Source organism: Microcebus murinus, chromosome 4, assembly GCF_040939455.1.
Source record: "Microcebus murinus isolate Inina chromosome 4, M.murinus_Inina_mat1.0, whole genome shotgun sequence".
NCBI lineage: Eukaryota > Metazoa > Chordata > Mammalia > Primates > Cheirogaleidae > Microcebus > Microcebus murinus.
This window is the reverse complement of record NC_134107.1, coordinates 110,716,785-110,734,824: the sequence shown is the minus strand read 5'-3', so window position 1 is coordinate 110,734,824 and position 18,040 is coordinate 110,716,785. Positions and strand designations below refer to the sequence as shown.

The 18,040-nt window shown below is 48.0% G+C and overlaps 1 protein-coding gene across 3 annotated transcripts in view; it reads left to right on the top strand.

Annotated features, from left to right (window-relative positions):
- The window catches only part of FLI1 (Fli-1 proto-oncogene, ETS transcription factor), a 107,763-nt gene that overhangs the window by 29,988 nt on the left and 59,735 nt on the right, over nt 1-18,040 (top strand). Inside the window, exon 1 of one of the 3 annotated variants that reach the window (XM_076002686.1) lies at nt 406-1,126. The exons of the other annotated variants lie outside the window; for them this stretch is intronic. The gene's annotated coding sequence lies outside the window, so the exon portion shown is untranslated. Of the gene's footprint in view, nt 1-405; nt 1,127-18,040 lie in introns of those variants that run through there. 3 annotated transcript variants of the gene reach the window in all.

Genomic DNA, 18,040 nt, shown 5'->3' with positions numbered 1-18,040 from the left:
GAGCTTTTGGACATGATAACTGATTTACAGAAAGACTCCTTGTCATTCCTTTCTTTTGTTCTCTCTCTTTCTCTCCTCCCCCCACTCTCTCTCTCTCTTTTTCTCTCTCACTGAGTTGCCTCAGGGCTGGTGGTTTCAAAACTAGCAGCTGCAAACTTATGAAGGAAAAAAACCCAAACCACAAAACCCCGTCTTGTGAAAACTGTGTGCCAGTCTAAAAGTGGCAGTCTGTGCAGGCCGAGATTAACGTTCAGCAGGACAGAGCAGTCCGTGTGAGATCTCAGCTGGCTCTGGGCTATGGGGAGGAATTAGAATGTGCCCCGGGCATGGGACACAGGGGGTAAGGACACTGTGGGGGAGGGGAGGAGGGATCCTCACTGGCCAGGGGAGGCCCTGTCGCATATGGCCCCTGCATCAGCTGGGCTCTCTGAAACAGCTTCCCAGATGCAAATCAGACCAGCTGCGACTATCGACTATCGCATTACTGGTATCTTCTGGCAGAAGCCCCAAGGCCCAGCCTACTCTCTAGTCCACTTGGAAGCTTTGGAAGCACAGCTGGCAAAGGTGGCTGCCTCCCAACTCCCGTCTCGGCCATCCTCTCCCTCCTCCCCAGTTGGCACCCAGCATGCTCACCTGTGTACTCACACCTTTCAGAACACTGATGATTAAGCAGAAAGACACCCCCAAACCCAGCCCCAAACTCCTACTGCATTGCTGGTTTCCACCTACACCCAGTCTAAGAGGGCAGAGACCAGGGATGTGGCCAGCAGGCCTCGGAGAAGACCCGCTTAGAATCAGGGACGTCTGGCCCCAAGACTGGACAGAGGAAGTCTTGGCCCCTTAACCAAATATTAAGACTAGAAAAGGCGAGTTCCTTGAGTGACACTCTCTGCGCAGGGCCGTGTCTCAGGCCTTCCTGCCTCAGGCCCTCCTGCTGGAGCCCCACGCCAACAGCGTCCTTGGCCAGAACAAAGTCAGCGTGGGCACTTGAGCACCTTGGCCAGCTGGTGGGAGACGGCCCTGCTTTGGATGGGACTGGCAGGTTATTTGTAGGCCCACAGACCAAGACAAGGGAGGCCAACCCCCACAGGCCCCACGGACCAGTGTCTTCTGAGACTGCACACAGGTACAGCTGAATGAGGAGGACCCAGAGGGATGCCAGTTGTACAAACGGCGAGAGAATTCTAGCGTGAATTTGAGTAAAGGTATTTGAGGAGAAGCGAAGTTGGTGAAGTGACCAAAACTGGGTGGGGTTAATGAGAGAAAGCTTCAAGGAGGAAGTAAGTTCTGAGCAGAGTTTGAAGGAGGGAGGGCGATGGCGGGCAGCGAGGGAAGAGGAAGTGTGCTCTGTGGGGGAGGGTGGCTTGTACTGGTTGCACTGCGGCCCTGCGGGCTGTGCCGCACTTGCAGGTCCTCCTCGGAGTTACTATCGTTTGGATACATTTGCAAGGAGGAAGAATCATATTATATATTAACAATAGGCGTGTCTGTAGTGGAAAGGGCATAGGTTTTGGAAGGAGCACACTTTGGAATCAGACAGATCTGGGTTCAGATCTCAGCTCTGCAACATATAAGCTGGGCAACCTCCCAAGCCTCACCTTCCTGAGCCATGAAATGATGAAATTATTTCATAAGGCCGTGGTAAGGATGAAACTCATGCGAAGTCCCTAGTTCCGTACCTGGCAAATGGTACCTCCGACATCAGTGTTGGCTAGTATTGTTTATATATTTTATAGCTTATGGATTGGAAAAGCAGCCATGGCAAAATGTTTTAAGTTCTCAAGAGGAAGAGTGTAAGGAGCTGGGATGGCTGGACACTGATCTCAGCAAGTCAGGCCCTGCTTGCAACCTTTCTGTGCGACCAAGTCAGCCAGGACCTGCACAGCACTCAAGGGCTGGGTCTACAGTGTCAGCTTCAGAAGCCGGCCTGCTGCGGCCCGAGTCCTATTGGGTGGAGAAGCAGCTACATCCAGCCACATGTGCTCATAAATGTCTAACAACCAGCTCTCCAGGGCTGCCTAATGCCCACCTATTTCCGTGGAGTTAATACTCCCATGATGGCCAACTTCGAGCTACCGGTGCGAGGTCACTGGGCGCGGGTTTGGGAAGAGATGCACACGATCGGCTCTCAGGAGCCTGCCAGAGCCAGTCTGAGCACACCACTGCATCCAGTGACTGCATCCCACAGCCACAGCCCTGCCCAGAGTAGAGTGGGCCCCTGTCCCCGTGCCTGGCCTAGCTCTGCCTCTTGTGTAAGTGGAACAGGGAGGAGCTGCAGGGAGGGGAGAGCAGGCATTCCTGCTCTCTGCTCTGTCCTGTCCCGGGCGGAAGTAAAGCTTCCCTCCCTGGACCCACTTCCCCTCAGGCCAGTTCCACACTTACTAGCAAGCTCCTTTTCCTCACAAGCTGAAACAAAACACAACACAAAAAGTGGCCCTCTCCCATGGGCCTTCGGCAGAATAACTCTGTTGTTGGAGGAACCAGAAGGTGCAGCCCCAGATGCCATGGAGTCCAGCGGCCTACTAGCGCACGGGGCCAGCACCGCCCCGCCCACTGCCGCTGCCCCTGGAGTGGCCGGGAATGGGCCAGGCCAGGTGACTAGCACTTCCAGTCTCCCTTTAGGGTGGCTGCAGAGAGGGTCTGGCCTCATCCTTGGTGAATTATCTGGCAGAGGCACAACACCCTGGGTTACTAGAGCCAAAAAGATCTGAGCAGTAGTCTGTGTGTCCCTTTGCAGCACAAGTAAGGATACTGAGGCCAGAGGTCAAAAGCTGTCCCTCTTGTGCCTGCCCCTGGGTGGTGCTCTTGTGTGTTGACACCCTGACATTTTTCTGACATTTCTCCCATAGTTGTGGTGGCCCCTGTGGCTATAAGCTCCCTCAAGCAAGCTCTCTGCCTTCTCCTTCTGGTATCTTCCCAGGGCACCAGCACAGCCCTGGACATACTTGGGGACTAGCTGATAAACCAGACCTGCTCCTGTTTCCATAAAGGAAGTGATCAGAGGAGTTGAGTCAGGGCAAACACCCAGCAGGTGCCATTGGGATTCCCTCCTCCAGGCAGGAAGTGTCTTCCTTCCACTCCCTGTTTTCCCCAGCAGGCATCACCAGCTTTCCTAAGTACCAAGCAAACCCGCATGGCCTGCTCATGCCGAGGGATGCACCGCACCGCGTAGAACCGACCACATTCAATTGGTCCTCTAGCTAGGGGTGAGTGAGGGGAATGACAGGAACCAGAGAACACGCCCTTCTGCCTGAGGCTGTGCGACTCAGGGTGTGGAGAACCACTGTGGGTCTACACAGAGATGACACAGGTACCATGACTGCCTCGGTTCAGAAAGAGCCGGCTGAGCTCCTGTGTGGATCCTAAAGACAGGGCAGCCGTTTAGCTGCTTTTGCAGGGAGCCTCTTCTGCTGGGCACCTCTGTGCTGTCACCCCGTGTGAGTGAGGACAACGCTAATGACTCTGCCAAGAGGCTTGTTATGTTCTAGGTTCAAAGAAAAAAGTTGGGGGAGGGATTAATGGAGTGGTAGGAAGTGAGCCTATTATATTTATAAACAATGCGCCCATGTTCACATTTCAGGTGTCCTGATTTATCTCACAGGTGGGAGGGAAGAACTGCTGGCAACTCTCAAGGCCCGAGTTTTAGAACAGGATTTCCTCTGCAGGTTGTCAAAGATCTGATAAAGTCTTAATCTCAAGCACACACAGCCTCAGGCTTTGGCCTCTGCCACTGTGTTTTCAGCTTTGGTGATTTGGTTGGGGACTCAGCACAATTAAAGAGATGGGAAAAGGAAAGGCTCAGGTTGAGGCATGGGAAGCATATGGCGCTTCCCACGGATTTCCGGGTCCACCAAGCAGGCTTTGGGATGAATACAGGGCTCAGGGCACCTCGGGTCTCGTTTGCTGGCTTTGTCCTCCCTGTACCAAGCACCAGGTGCATCATGTAGATGCATGTACCCACCACCTTTTTAAAAAGGATGGAAGCCAGAGCATTCCCTTGGTTTCTCGAGCCCGGTCTGGGGCACCAGCCTGGAAGAAGGCATCCTGGCATTGGCTGGCAGAACTGTGAGGGTGGGAAAACTTTTAAACTTGTTCTCCAGATGTTTATGCCAAAGGAATGCCTATTTTTTTTTTCAAAATGCGTTCTGTAACTTTAATGTATTTAGTGTCTTTTCAGAATAAAAAGAACTGAGAATTTTAGGCCCCACATTTATTAAGTGGCAGCATGTTAGGGAGTACTCTGAAGGGATTCTGTTCACCCAACACTCAAACTCGAAGTATTTATGCTATCAGAATTCAAAGTTTATCCATGTTGCTTGAGCCAGTCAACTGAGTCAGCAGGAGAAGTGTTAGTACATAGAGAAGTTGAAAATCTTGAACCAGGGTCTACCTTCCACAGGATCCTTTCTTCCAGTAAGTCCCCTCTACTTTTCCTAGCATCACACCTTGACTGTGACTGCTATACTTTGTGCATTTGTCATGGGTGTATTGTGCCGAAAGCCTCAATTACACTTCCTCATTTCATCCTTCCAACCCCACTGTCCCCATTTTACAGATGAAAACACGAATCTCAAAGGTCCCCTGGTGTGCATGCTCACACCCACCTCTGTGGGCAAGTCTCAGCAGCTCTGCTGTTCGTGCTGCAGTCTCTGTGCTTGCTGGGCGGGGAGCGGAGCCGTGCGCACCGCCAGGGCCAGGCCCGTGAGGATAGTGCACTCCAGTCCAGAGCGCTGGCAGACCAGCAGGCATTCCAGGAAAACTGGTCCAGAGCAGTGAAGGAGGGCTCTGCTGTGAGGGTGGACCTAGAACAGATGGGTGTTCATTTCCTTTTGGTGGCTCCCCTTTGAGAACAAAGGTGGTCTGTGGTGCCAGGCCCTTGCAGTCTTGACACTGTGCCCTTTCTGTTGCACTCCCTCTGGTAGGGTCCTGGGGTCTGTGCCAACGCTGTATGACAGATGCACCACAGAGGGACGTGCTTATTGATTTGCCAGGGTAATGTACTAGGGGAAGCAAAGCCTAATTAGTGAGTTTCAAGGGAAACTCAATCTATGGAATGAATGATTTTCCCAGATGGGCTCTATTTAGAGGCTCATGGAAATCCTGCATTTTTCCATGGCCATTTCCCTTCCTTCCTAAGCCTTTACTGAATGTACCAGAAATCCTTTGGAAAAGAAAGTGCACCAGTCTCCTCACCTTGAAAACCAAGAAACCAAAAAGTTGTAATGTCCCTCTCCCTTTTCAGGTGGAGTAGTTGATTTAACAAGCACCTCAGGAGGCCCCGAGGAAAAGGCGCATGCCATTGTGTCCTTTCCCAATGAATAAGTTTGTAATAATCTCTGCAAAACAGCACCTTTGGATAAATTTGATGTGGCTATATATAGAAATGTGGCCATTTCCTGCTGCTCTCACAGCTTGTGCAGGTTGGAAGGCAGAGTGCTGCTGTGGCCCAGCCACAGGGCGACGTGCACCATAGCTGTGCCTCTGCTTCCTGTGCTGCTCACAGTCTGGGCTGGGCTGGACTAGCCCTGGCCCTGCCCAGGGCGGAGAGCCCTTAAGACCTGAATGTGGGGAGCAGAGCACACCTGAGTGTGTGCTCGTCTTCTCCAGGCACAGGTTGCCTGGCTACGGATAGGTGGTGCTGTGCAAAGCACCAGCAAGTCAGCACTGGCATCCAACAGGCTGCTTGTGTGATTTTGTACCACAAAACAAGAGATCAAGTATGAAAGGGTGGTTAACAAACTGAACAGTCCTTTATTCTGTTGAAGGGGCTGTGTCAAGAACTTCCTTAGTGAAGTTGTATGAGAGATCATTTCGCAAAGTGCAAAGTTCACAGACATGCTAGAAGCCCATCACGCTGCAGCCGCAACCATGATCAGAGCTTCAATATCTTCTCTTGTCTTAGGACTCTGAAATGCTTATGTAGGCGTCTCCTGGAGCAGTTTGAGTAGAAGAGGCAAGTGGTCAAGGGGACTCCCACTTGGCTGAGCAGTGAAACTAAGGCACCAAAAAAGGCTTGTCCGAAACCCTGCAGCAAGGCAAGAGAGACCAGAGTACAACTGACCAGTCCCCTTGTTTTTCCACCACTCAGCCAGTTATTACCAGATTATTCCCCAGCTGTCTTCCCCCTCGCCCATAGGTCTGGCCAGAACCACACATTTTCAAAGCTTTTCAGGAAAGTCTGATATGCAGACAGAACCACTGTGAGTCTAAATGATTTTGACTCTCATGTTCTGTATAAGCTGCTGAATAAAAACTTTGAAATCCATTCATGAGACAAATAGTTACAAAGTGCTACATGTCTGCCAGGCATTGTGCTAAGTCCCTGGGTACATGGGTGGCCAAAATAGGTGAAGACCCTTCCTCCGTAGAGTTTAGTGTAATGGGAGAGAGACACTAATCACACTAATGCACAAGTGAATATATGATTATAAATGTGGTATATACTATAAAGAAAAAGTAGAGTGCTCTGAGAAAAAATGTCAGGCTGGATATAATTTAGATTAGAGGCTTCAAGGAAAGCCCCTCTTTTTTACTGGACATTTGCACGTAAATCATTAAGATGGAAGGAAGGAATATGCTTCATTATTCCCAACACATGACCAAAGCAAGTTATGATTCTAAGAAGCAACAGGTTATTAAAAAAGCAAAAAAAAAAAAAAAAAGAAAAAAAGGAAAATGATCTCTTGGGCCTGAGGTGTCTTTCAGATGGCTTAGTTTTGCCCAGGGAAATACACTCCCTTCTCATAATAGTTGGGGGGTTTGTAGCAGGGAAAGAGGAAAAATGAGACCTAGGGAAGTGGAGTCCTTCAAGGCTTACAGTAGTGGTTCTTATTAAAGCATTTCATGGATTCCAGAATGTGCCTGAGAAGTGTTCAAAGCTGCTTCATGAAAACAGAATTCTGTGTTCAGATGGGTGTGGGAAATTTAAACTAACATCTTTGCCTCAGGATATATTAGAGCCTTGAATATGCTAATATATGTCCTGAACCTCCAAGGGAAGGGGGTAATGCAGTCCGGCCCCCCTTCAGTTGAATTTATTGTGAACCAGTTTTTCCACTGAGGCTGTGAAACTGGCGTCTGCATAAGACTCATCTGGGGAGTTTAAAGAATGCTGATGCATGGGCTCCAGCTCCAGAGATACTGATTCACGGGGTCTGGAATGGTCCTGGGAATCTTCATCTTCAACCCACACTTCAAGTGGTTTTGATGCAGCAATTCCAAGAACCACCCTTTGAGAAAAACTAATAGGACTAGTGTTGTAGGGAGCGTCTCAGCGGCTCTACACATCTCCATCATTCAGGCTTTCTTGGCTTCCCCTCATACCTTCTAATCTGGCTGATGCTGAGTGAGCACAGCCAAGTTACCAGGCCAGAATAGATAACAATTTAAATGATAATATTAATATGCAAAGTGAGTCACAAAGAGCAAATCCAGTTGTAGACTAGAATTTGTTGAGTGTTATAGGAACCTCATACGCAATATAAGACGCTGTGTGTTCATTAAGAATCCCCAAAGCCGTGTCAATACAGGACCCAGCCGAATGTTTTTCTGTTGTGCACATCTTTGTCTAATTAGCCCTATCTCTTTGGACACCTCTCTTTCAAATGGAACTAGGTACTGAGAAGGACACATCTAGATGTATTCATATGCAAAGAAGTTCCTTTCTCTCTCTCCTTTCTTTCTCTCTTCCTCTCTCCCCTTTCCTCACCCCCCCCCCTCTTGTCATGGCCTATCAGAATGAAAAACCACTCAGAACACTGGCTGTCAGCCCGCAGGAGCTCCTCCTATCTGGGTTGCGATCAGAGGGTGACAGAGCACATAATCACGATGGGGTTCGCTGCTGAGCTGCAAGGGTTCAGATTACTGATACCTGTGCAGCGACATCCAACGCAGGCAGAGATTACCTTTGCAGCCGCACGCTGAAAAAAATTCTTAAATTTTTTTTTGTCATTTGCCAGAGATTTGACTTGATTAAAAGAGAGGCTCAGGTCGAGGGAAGGGTGGAAGGCAGAGGGGAAAGTATAGAAAGGAAAATGTGAGGCCAGGCTCCATGGCTCACACCTGTAATCCCAGTGCTTTGGGAGGCCCCAGCGAGAGGATTACATGGGGCCAGGAGTTCAAGGCTGCAGTGAGCTATGATCCTGCCACTGCATTGCAGCCTGGGTGACAGAGTAACAGAGACTCTGTCTCTGAAAAAAAAAAAAAAAGTAAAGAAAAACTTGTGAGTAAAAGAGTGTTCTCCTGTACATTGAACAGCCCTGCCCTTTCTCCGAACATCAGCCATCCAGCTGAAAGTGCACAGAAGCCTGTCCTGCCTGCGCCGCGCCCGGAGCACGGAGCTCTCCGGCTCTCCTCTCATCTCAGAAGCTGAGCAGGGTCAGGCTGAGTGAGGGCTGGGGAGAAAGGCAGTACCGGTGCATGTGCGGAGACCAGGATTATAGTGAAAAGCAGGGTAAGGTGGAGTTTTGTATACAAATTTAGCATGTTTAGAAGTGGAGAGGACGGTTGTGACTGAAACCAGGGTGAAAGGAAGGAGCATGTTGCATTTCTTCAAAGATAACTGCAAATCGAATGCATTCATCCTTGTGACCCATGCTGCCTGCACTGTGGTGTGTTTTGCTTGTTTTGCACCAATGCCCTGGCTGGCGGTCACTTGCTCTTGGTGGCCTGTTTCATTTCCTGGTTTTGAGAAAATGTCAGGGAGGCCTGTTGCTTGGGCATACGGTCACTGAAGGAAGTGTGCAGTTTGAAAATGCCACAGCCGCAGGCTCATGTCCAGTGCATGCCATCAATCAGCAGAAGTCTCCCGACACCCAACGAGCCAGTTCCAACAGTAAGTAACAGACAGATAAAGATCTTGTCTTAAAACTGCCTGCAGTCTAACCAAGGGGGTACAATCAAAGGGAAAAGCAAAATAACATCAATATGGAAAAATTAGTGTACTCGCTGCCACGGTGTTGCAGACAAAGCGAGCATCAGAAAGAGGGCCCAGGGGAAGGCACCTGGTATCTGCAGCCCAGCGGGCAGCTCTTGCTCTCCCACTTTGTGACTCTGAATGAGGTCATCAGCTTTTCAGAGCCTTTGTTTCCTCATCAGCAAAATGGGGGAGGGGAATGATCCAGCTGACTTCTCCCATTTATTAGAGTGATTAATGAGATTAGGTGTGGAAGGTGCATGTTAAGATCCATGTTTTAAACTATAAAAGAGTCTACAAATCTCACTTGTTATTATCACTGTTATAATAATAGTATGGAGGGAAATAAATCTAGAAAATGCATCTTCTGCCATTTCCATTAGAGAGAGGCAGAGACTGAGCTGAGTATAGTAGTTGAACCAGCCAGGACTTTGTTCTGTGACCTCAATATTTACTGAAATTCTCCTATACAATATAGAGGTAATCATGGTTATCATTTTTATTCAAAAATTTAAGGTGAATTTATCATTTCTAAAATTTGGAGACATCTAAACAAATAATAGACTTCCTAAGATACCATTTGGTTCTAATTTTCAGGGAGCTGACTATATAGTTGGTGTAATTCCTTGAGAAATCAGTTTGACGGTGGAGAAACAGTCATCATGATCACCTGTGTCATCAGGTGTCTAGATAAGATAGGTGAACACAAGGTAACTTTATCACACCTGTATGATCCAAGATTTCCTAGGCAGCTGAATGAACCAGGAGTCTGACTTTGGAGAATACACTGTGAAGATCTTATGAATGTCCTAGGCCTCTCTGAGCTTCTGCACCCACTCCCTTTGGATGCTAAGTCCCCTTGGAAATTCATATGATTCTTGCAAACAGAAAATAGTATTAAGACTAATATATTTTTCAGCTTTTTCCCAAGGGTCTCATGTTTGCTGGTCTAAGAAGTTGTTTAATCTAATTTTGAAGGGAACTTTGAAAGAACATGACAAAGGACAATTGAAACAAGCAGCAAGAATTAGGATGTGGTTGATCCTGAAGTTTCCTAATAGTAAAAACCGCCACGTGGCATCCAGAGCCCAAACTGGCCATCCTCGGGCAGAGACTCCTCAGGCATGACCAGCGAGGCCATCTACCAGGGAAGCCTTGATACTTTCCTGTCTCAGCCCTTCACTCAGCCCCAGTAAACAGGAAATGCAAGCTACTAGAGCTGAACATGCAGCCGTCCCCGGGCCCCAGCCCCCACACCACATAAGTCCATTATTCTTTGCTTTGCTTTCTGGTGAGCTATGTACGCTCATATAGTACATGCAGGATAATCAGAAATCCCTAGAAAAAGAAGACCTGTTAATAATTCTTACACTCTAGAATCTTTCAATGAAAAGGGTAATATGAATTGATCAGCCACAGCTTTTGGAGGTGGCATGAGCCCTCTGGCTTCTTAAACCCTAGAGGTCATGGTTAAGGTATACACTTGTAGCAGGCTTGTCACACTTGAAATTCTAATTGGTGGCTCGATATCCTGAGTCAGTTTGTCACTTGAGCAACTTTGGTTCAGAATATAGGACCCTAGAGATATTTCTTGAGACATAGCCATTTCAGACATACCTAGAAACATGCCGGGGTACAGATAAACATTTGCACCATAGCTGAAACATCTCAAAACAGCAGCCTATAACCAATAGTATACCAAGAAATTGCATTGCTTATTGGTTTCCCAAGGCAAATGTTCAGCAAGTACTGTGTGTATGATCAATGAAAGACTATTTTTCAGATTCTAGAAAAGATTGCTGCTGCTTTGCCTATGTGCATACTTTCTGCTATAATAGTATTTGTATAAGTTAAGCATTTATGGTGTGATTTGTATTAGTTTCCTAAATGTACTGTAATTTGGATATCTGTATGTGTGTGCAGGCGTGGGGGGGGACCATGAACTAAACAAAGACCCCTCGTCACTGGGGCAGAGCCTGACTCAGCACCCAGGTAATAGCTGGTCTGTGTCACAAGGGAATCACACTCTACCAACCAAATGACCGTGCCCAGCCCCCCTCCCCAAACGCCAACCATTTTCAAAAGGATATATAAGTTTATGTTTTAAAAAATCGGTATCTTTCAGAGCTCAAGAGGCATATTTCTGCAGTAGATCTAATTCATAAATGGACAGGGACTTCCAACAGCTCTTTTTAAACTGAATTTATTGAACCTGGCTAGCTCCATGGAGATGATGGCCTGGGCCTTCAGTGGGAGCTAGACAGAAGGAGAGGAGGCCTGGGGCCAGCTCAGCCCCATGGCCCTCTGTGAAATGGGTGCACTCTCTGACTCCGCCCCCGCATCATTGTCAGGACCACGGGACTGTCACTGGGAGTCTGGAAAACAGCACATGCAGCACAGAGCAAGGTTTGCATGAACGAGACCCACCGTGCTTCGCATCTCTCTGGACAGCCCCGGGCGAGCACGAGCTTGCTGCAGCACGGCGTCTCTCTGACGCCAGCAGTCCTAGTCCAGCTCTGCTGCCATGCCATGAACTCCTCCATGGGTGAGATGTTCCTTGTTTTCCTCCATATTTTAAAGATGATTTTTAATAAAATGCACAAGGCATGAATTCACTCTTGTAGAACATTCAAATAGAGATCAAGTCAAAGTCCTCTTGTCCTCCCTGTCCTCCACAATCTCACTTTCCACCCTAGAAGCTGCCATTGAGGGTTTATTGAGGTTCCTAAGATAGCTCATTTGAATGATAAATCTCCTTTTCCCTCAGGAAATGCTCTTTTAGGCTGAGTTCCAGTTACTTCTGTGAGGCTTTTATGGAAGGTTTACTTTCTACTCAACTGCAGATGGACTCTTGGGCTTAAAACGTATATCCTGTGGAGGGCTTGGTGACTGGGGGCAGGTTTGCTCAATCAGAACTTGTGTGGAAATAGCCTGTTATCTTGATGGGCATAAATGGCATCGGCAGTTCCCCAAGTTCAAGACTCCCACATCAGCACCATTGAACTTGAAGCAGGGAGGGATAAGCATCACCACATCTATTATATAACCGTGGGAGTCTTAGCAAGTCACGGCAATGTTTCACCTTAATATTTTCATTATTGTAGTATAATTTTTGAAGAATGAGTTAATGGGGAACAAACACTCTCCATGCTTGCCTCGCCTTCCCTCCCCACCCTCCTGCCACACTTTACAGAAGGGAAAACTGAAACTGAGAGCACATAACCCTGCTCAAGACCCCAGAATTGGTCAGGGGTAGAGCAGAGACCAGAACTCTGGACCTGAGGCTCAGCGCTCCCCCACGTCTCCTCCTTGCTAGCATGCTATGCTAAGAAATAAGGTATAATCAGTGCACTGAAATGCAGGGAGACCAACCCTCCACCTTCCTCTCATTATTCAAGCTATGCAAAGTGCAGAAGCCCTCCACCCTCTTCATCTACTGCCCACCTGCCCAGGCTCCCCCAGTGCTTCCAGGTGGGACACTCAAGTTCAAGGCCATTCTGATGTCTGCTTATCTTCTAGATGCTGAGCCTCTGCATGGGATATAATGAGCAGAATCCAGCTTTATAGCCAGAAATGTCTGGCTTTTCCTCCTGGCACCCACTTTAAGCTGTATGATATTGCATAAATCGTGCACATACCCTAACTCAGGCGCAGAGTCTTTACTCAATAAACCATCCATCCTACCTTCCTACAGAGTTGTCCTGAGTTGTCCTGAGGGCCAGGTAGCAACCACTATAAAAGCACTTGGGAAGAGAAAATGTTTTATGCAGATTGTAATTGTTATCAGTGTTTAGCTCATGCTTTTTATGTCCGGGCCTGTGAAGACGTCCTCCACTGATGGCAGCACAAAAGAAATTGAACAAAGCAAAGACCCAGGCTATGTTTTTGCTCTGGAGTCCCCTGTATTACAGTATCTGTGTTGGACTTTCCAGTGTATAAACCGAAACAAAACAAAACAAAAAAGAAGAAGAAAAAGCAGCAGCAATACTGCTTGGTTTTGCATTTTCCCTTCTGTTTTCTGATTAGAGTCTCTATGGCCTGTGAGTGGAGAGAACCTCAAAAGATTGTGTTTGCTGAGGATAAGCACCACACTTGATGTTTATCAGCACTTATCTCCGAAAACTCACTCTCTAGAGGCTTCAAAGACAAGGGAGATCTCTTAGCCTCGCCCTGAGCAGAGACTAGTGCTGCTGCCTGGGGCAGCACTGCAGGTGTGGCCCAAGGACACTTGCTCCATCCTTAGGAACTTGGTTCTTTTGTTCCTCCCGAGCAAAAGAAGGAAGCCCCCCCCCCAAGTTTACTGAATGTTTGGGGATGGGCAGCGTAGGGGGAGCAGGAGAAGAAAAATAGTATTTTGAAAAAAATCCAGAAAGGCTGAGGAAGGAGAGAAAGAGTAGGAGGAGAAGCCAGACTGCCTGCCACCCAGTCCCCTGACCCCTCACCCCTACCCCACCAACCCGTCCTTAATCTGCCAAGTGAGCCCATGGGCCTTCAAAAGGCATTTTAATTCCCTTCATCTGCTCCCAGCTCACCTTCCCTGGGTCCGCCCACTACTCCCTATTCCCAGGGATTGTTGGCAGAGAGTGGGACAGTGGGAGGGAGGGAGGGAGAGAGGCTGGGCTGGGGGGGGGAGGGGGAGCCAGCATTTTATTAGGCTGTTGAATTTGATTTATTAGGGGGGAAAAATCCTTCACTTGCTTGCCACACAGGTTATTCTCAAAGTGAAAACTCCATTTTACTTTGAAAAAAAAAATGGTGAAAGTGCCTACAGTTATGAATGGAGCTCTTTGTTACCTTGCAGATCGACAAGACAGACTGTTTGGTTCATGTCTGTGTGCTAGCAGAGGAGTGCAGGGGCCTGGGAGGCAGATGTGGCCTTAATTGCATGGAAATATTAGAAGATCGTTAAGCCATTTTGACAGGATTTTCCTCCCGCTGCAGGAGCACCGGGCCACGTCTGAGCAGCCAGAGCCTCTGGCCCGGCCTCCCGTCCCCACGTGCAAGGGACACATGGTTCACTCGCCCTGATATTGGAAGGGAATAGATGCCTCCTTGTCACCAACTTCTATCCCGCGTCTGTGCCCTGTGCGTGCCAAGAGCAATCTCCCAAGAAACCCTCCGGCCCACAGTAGGGCGGGAGGAGAAGCTACTTATTGCAGTCAGTATTCAGGGCTGTGTACACATGTGTGCGTGCGTGGACAGCGATCAGATCGTCTCCACACTGAAGGGTGTGCTCCATGAAGCTCTCCAACAACCCACCTAGGCCTGAAAGGGGAAATCTGTTATGGCCACAAATAATGGTCTTTAAAGAAAACCCTTTTTCTGCCAATTCACTTCTTCCCTTTCGCACTAACATTGGTGCTTACAGAAGTCATGGCCCGTGGTAGTTCTGAAATTAACTCAAAGCAATCCTTGAATAATGTTGGGTCGTCAAAGAACAAGACCCTGCAAATACAGTCAACCTCGTTGCTGCCAGGCTGGCGTGGTCGTGGTTTCCAAGATACTTTGTTTCCCTCATCTTCCCCTACTTGCCCTGTTGGTTTTCTGCACAGTTAGAGAATGCAAATATTTTAACATTAGCTTAATTTAAAAATAATTAGGAGGGTTAATCTGCTAGAAGGGAGGCGGATGCCCCTCCAACAGTGCAGCTCAGTAATCCCTTTGGGTTACCAAGGCAAATGTTCTAGATCAAATCTTTCTTGAGTAGATCAGACAATGTTGATGTTTGGGACGTGGCGTGGATTAGCGCTGTACAGTCCCCCTCAGAGTGGTGGCCCCTACCCACCGGGGGCCACTTCTTAGAGTTGGGACAGTGGGTAGTTGCTTAGATTATACTTGGGCCACAGCCCGAGGGAGCCAGGGTGGGGACTGGGTGAGCAGAAAGAGCGGTCTGTGGAGAGACAGCACGGAGAGAAAGTGCAGCAGCAGAGACCCTGCTTTCATGCAAATGTTCTTAGCTCAAAGGAAAAGGGAAGGGCTGCTGGGCAGAGGTGGCACGCCAGAGCCCCAGGTTAGGAGCTGGACATGGCAGAAGCACCAAGTGATGTGTTAAGGGGCTGAAGACCCACAGGCTACAAGCTCTGGTTTAAAAATACAGTCACGTGGCCCACTGGGACCCCCATCTCTGAGGCCTGAGCCACCAGTGGTCAGGATGCAGGAGCGTCTTGCTCCAGGGCTCTTAGCTCTGCGTTTCCAGACCACACCAGATGTTGTGAGAGCCACAGCAGTGGACGGCATGAAGACAGTGCCCTGGGGTGGCCTCTGCACTCGCTCCTCCCGGCTGCTGTGTCCTCTGCTCACCTGAGGTCTTGCCAGCTCTCTGGGACTGGAGAAAACCCTGTGTCCGTGAAGTGCTGCCTTTCTGCTCAGCTGGCTGCCGTGCCCCTCTGAAATCCCCCTTCTTGGCAGCTGACTGTGTCATCTCTGCTTACTTCACATCCTGCCGCCTTCTCCTGAGGCAATGGGCTGGCTGCTGGGTGGCTTTCTGAGCCACTGCATGGGGGCGGCTGGGGGCCACCGCCTCAGACTGTTTCGGGCACTGACAGTGCACCGCTTCCATGGGTGCATGCCTCGTCTTCCCAGGGTGCTTTCAAAGACCTTGTTCTTACTTCAGTTATTCTCACACATACCATAATTCCCACCGTATCTGATTCAGGCTCTCACACCTTCCCATGTCACCTCCCAACCTGTGAGCACAGCCTGCCTTTCCTACTTGCTTGATGGTTCCTAGTCCCAGAATAATATGCACAACTGTCACCTATTTAGTTCCCTGCAGAGACATAGCCAGATCAGTGTAGGAAAAGCCCCATCATTCTCCTAATTTTATAGCCATAAACAAATACCATTAAAACTCCAGAGCATCATTTTTCCAGGGACATATTTCGGACTTTTATCATAGTGCCTGGCATATAGCAGATGCCCGATAAATATTTGTTAAATGAATGCATACATCAGTAAAAGAATGCTCTTTTGTGTGACAAATATGTTTCATGATCTCATTGTGGGGCAGGACATGTTACAGAAATATCCCCTCTGCCTGTTTTGAGTAGCACATAGTCTAGCCACCAAACACAAGCGTCTACAGCCTGTGCTGTCTGATATGGTATCCACTCATAACCTGTGGCTATTTGAATTTAAATTAACTAAAATTAATGAAAGCTAAAAATTCAGTTAGTCACACTAGCCACATTTTAAGTCCTCAATAGTCACATGTGGCTAGTGGTTCTGAATGACACAGATTTTTGAAGAGTCCTATCATCTCAGAAATTCCCACTGGACCAAATTAAAGAGCTCAGCTTGTTTCTATGTAAATAAATAAAAGGTTTAAGCAAACCTTTTTGTTTCTTAATTCTGATTTTATTGTAAAATTGATGCTGAAGAATATGCATTTGTTAGTCTTTTCCAAAATCCTCAACACATTTTATGAGCCACTCAGGCTGATGTTGGACCTGAGACCATTCTTGGTTCAGGATCAAAAGGAGCAAGGAAATCACGAGGCTCCCATGGGCATTTCGCTCCCACAGATTCCTGAGAGAGGCAAGTTGTCATCATGGACTTTGGACTTCTCGTGAACGAACATGGGCGATCTAAAAATCACACAGAAAACCAAGCAAAAGTGGCAGTAAAAGAACTTGAAAGCCGTTGACAATGGATCCTAAATAGAACTGAGTAGGAAAAAGGAGCTAAGAAGTTTTTGATGTACTTTGGGGCATCTCCCCCTGGTAGATTAGTTTCCCATTTCCCACAAGTTTTTGGAATGTCCATGATTAAACCTCACTGCCACTCTGACACATGTCCTTGAGGCAGACAGACAGGCTTAATTCCTGCTGGGCAAGGCCAGTACCTCTAGAAGCTTCCAAGAGTAGAACACTAAGTGCCTTGATAGAGTAACTAAACCATTTTCAAGCCCCTAGGAACTGTCAGTAGCTTTCAGCTGGGTTTTCTCCTCAGATAGCTTTACTGAGATTGACAAAGAAAACATCTCCATGTAATCCCACTGAGATGTTTTCATTGGAGAGCCGTGGCAGGACTTGTTCACAAAATATCTGCTTTTCTTGTAGATAGATGCCGAGAGACAGGAGGCCCCAGTACCAGACTGCCTAGGTTTGGCATTCAAGTCAAACAAGGATGAAGGCCAACCCCGTGGGCAACTGCCTTGAGGGTGGCTGCCGACTGAGCGACCAGCTGTGCACCAGAGATGGAGTCTAGCTTGGCTTCTTGTGCACAGTTTGTGGACCAAACTGTCCTCAGTTCTCCTTACCCCCCTCTCTGGAAGGGAGAGTAAGGATGACAACCAAAGGGCCGAGAAACTCATGCCCCCCGAGCCTTCTGGGCTTACTCGTAGATACGATGGCTATATATAATGCATCATCCAAACTGGGGTAATTTTGAGAGTGAAAGGAGGCTCTAGCAAACATTTTCTGAAACAGCAGGCATAAAGTGGAACTACTCCAGGCAAAGGGGATTGCAGAATCAACCTAGATATTAGGGTTGAAGCCCTAGAAGAGATCTTGCAGATCATCCGGCTTAGTCCTTTTCTGTTAAAGATACAGAAGCAAGCCCAGAGAGATGAAATGCTTTTTCTGCATTAGAATTTGTGGATTATAGTAAAAAGAGTACATTTAAGGAGTGTTTACTACATTATGCACATGAGTTAGAATACCATTATTCTCCCCATTTTATCAAAAAGGATACTGAAGCACCAAGGTCATGAGATGAGCAAGTGTCAGGTGTGGAAGTCAGATGCTGACGGGCTCCACGGTCAGAGTGTCAAGGATGACAGTGCTCTGTCTCTCACAAACAGCACAGTGGGGCGCTGTCTACCCGTATTCACTCACTCAATCCTCACACCAACACTCTGAAATAGAGTCTGTCATTATGCCCATTTTAGAGACAAAAGGACCAAAGCAGCCATTAAGTGGCGACAACAGCTATGGAAAAGCACAAAGAAAATCCATCCTTGAGGGATTTACAAGCTAGCTGGAGAGGCAGAGCATGAACCTATGAAAGCTACTGCCGAAGGCAAGAGTTAAATAAAAACAAAAGCAATGTGACAAGGCAGTCTAGGCTAGAGTGCTGAACCAGTGGGGGAGACAGAACATACAACAGACTTCATTGGAAGGAGAG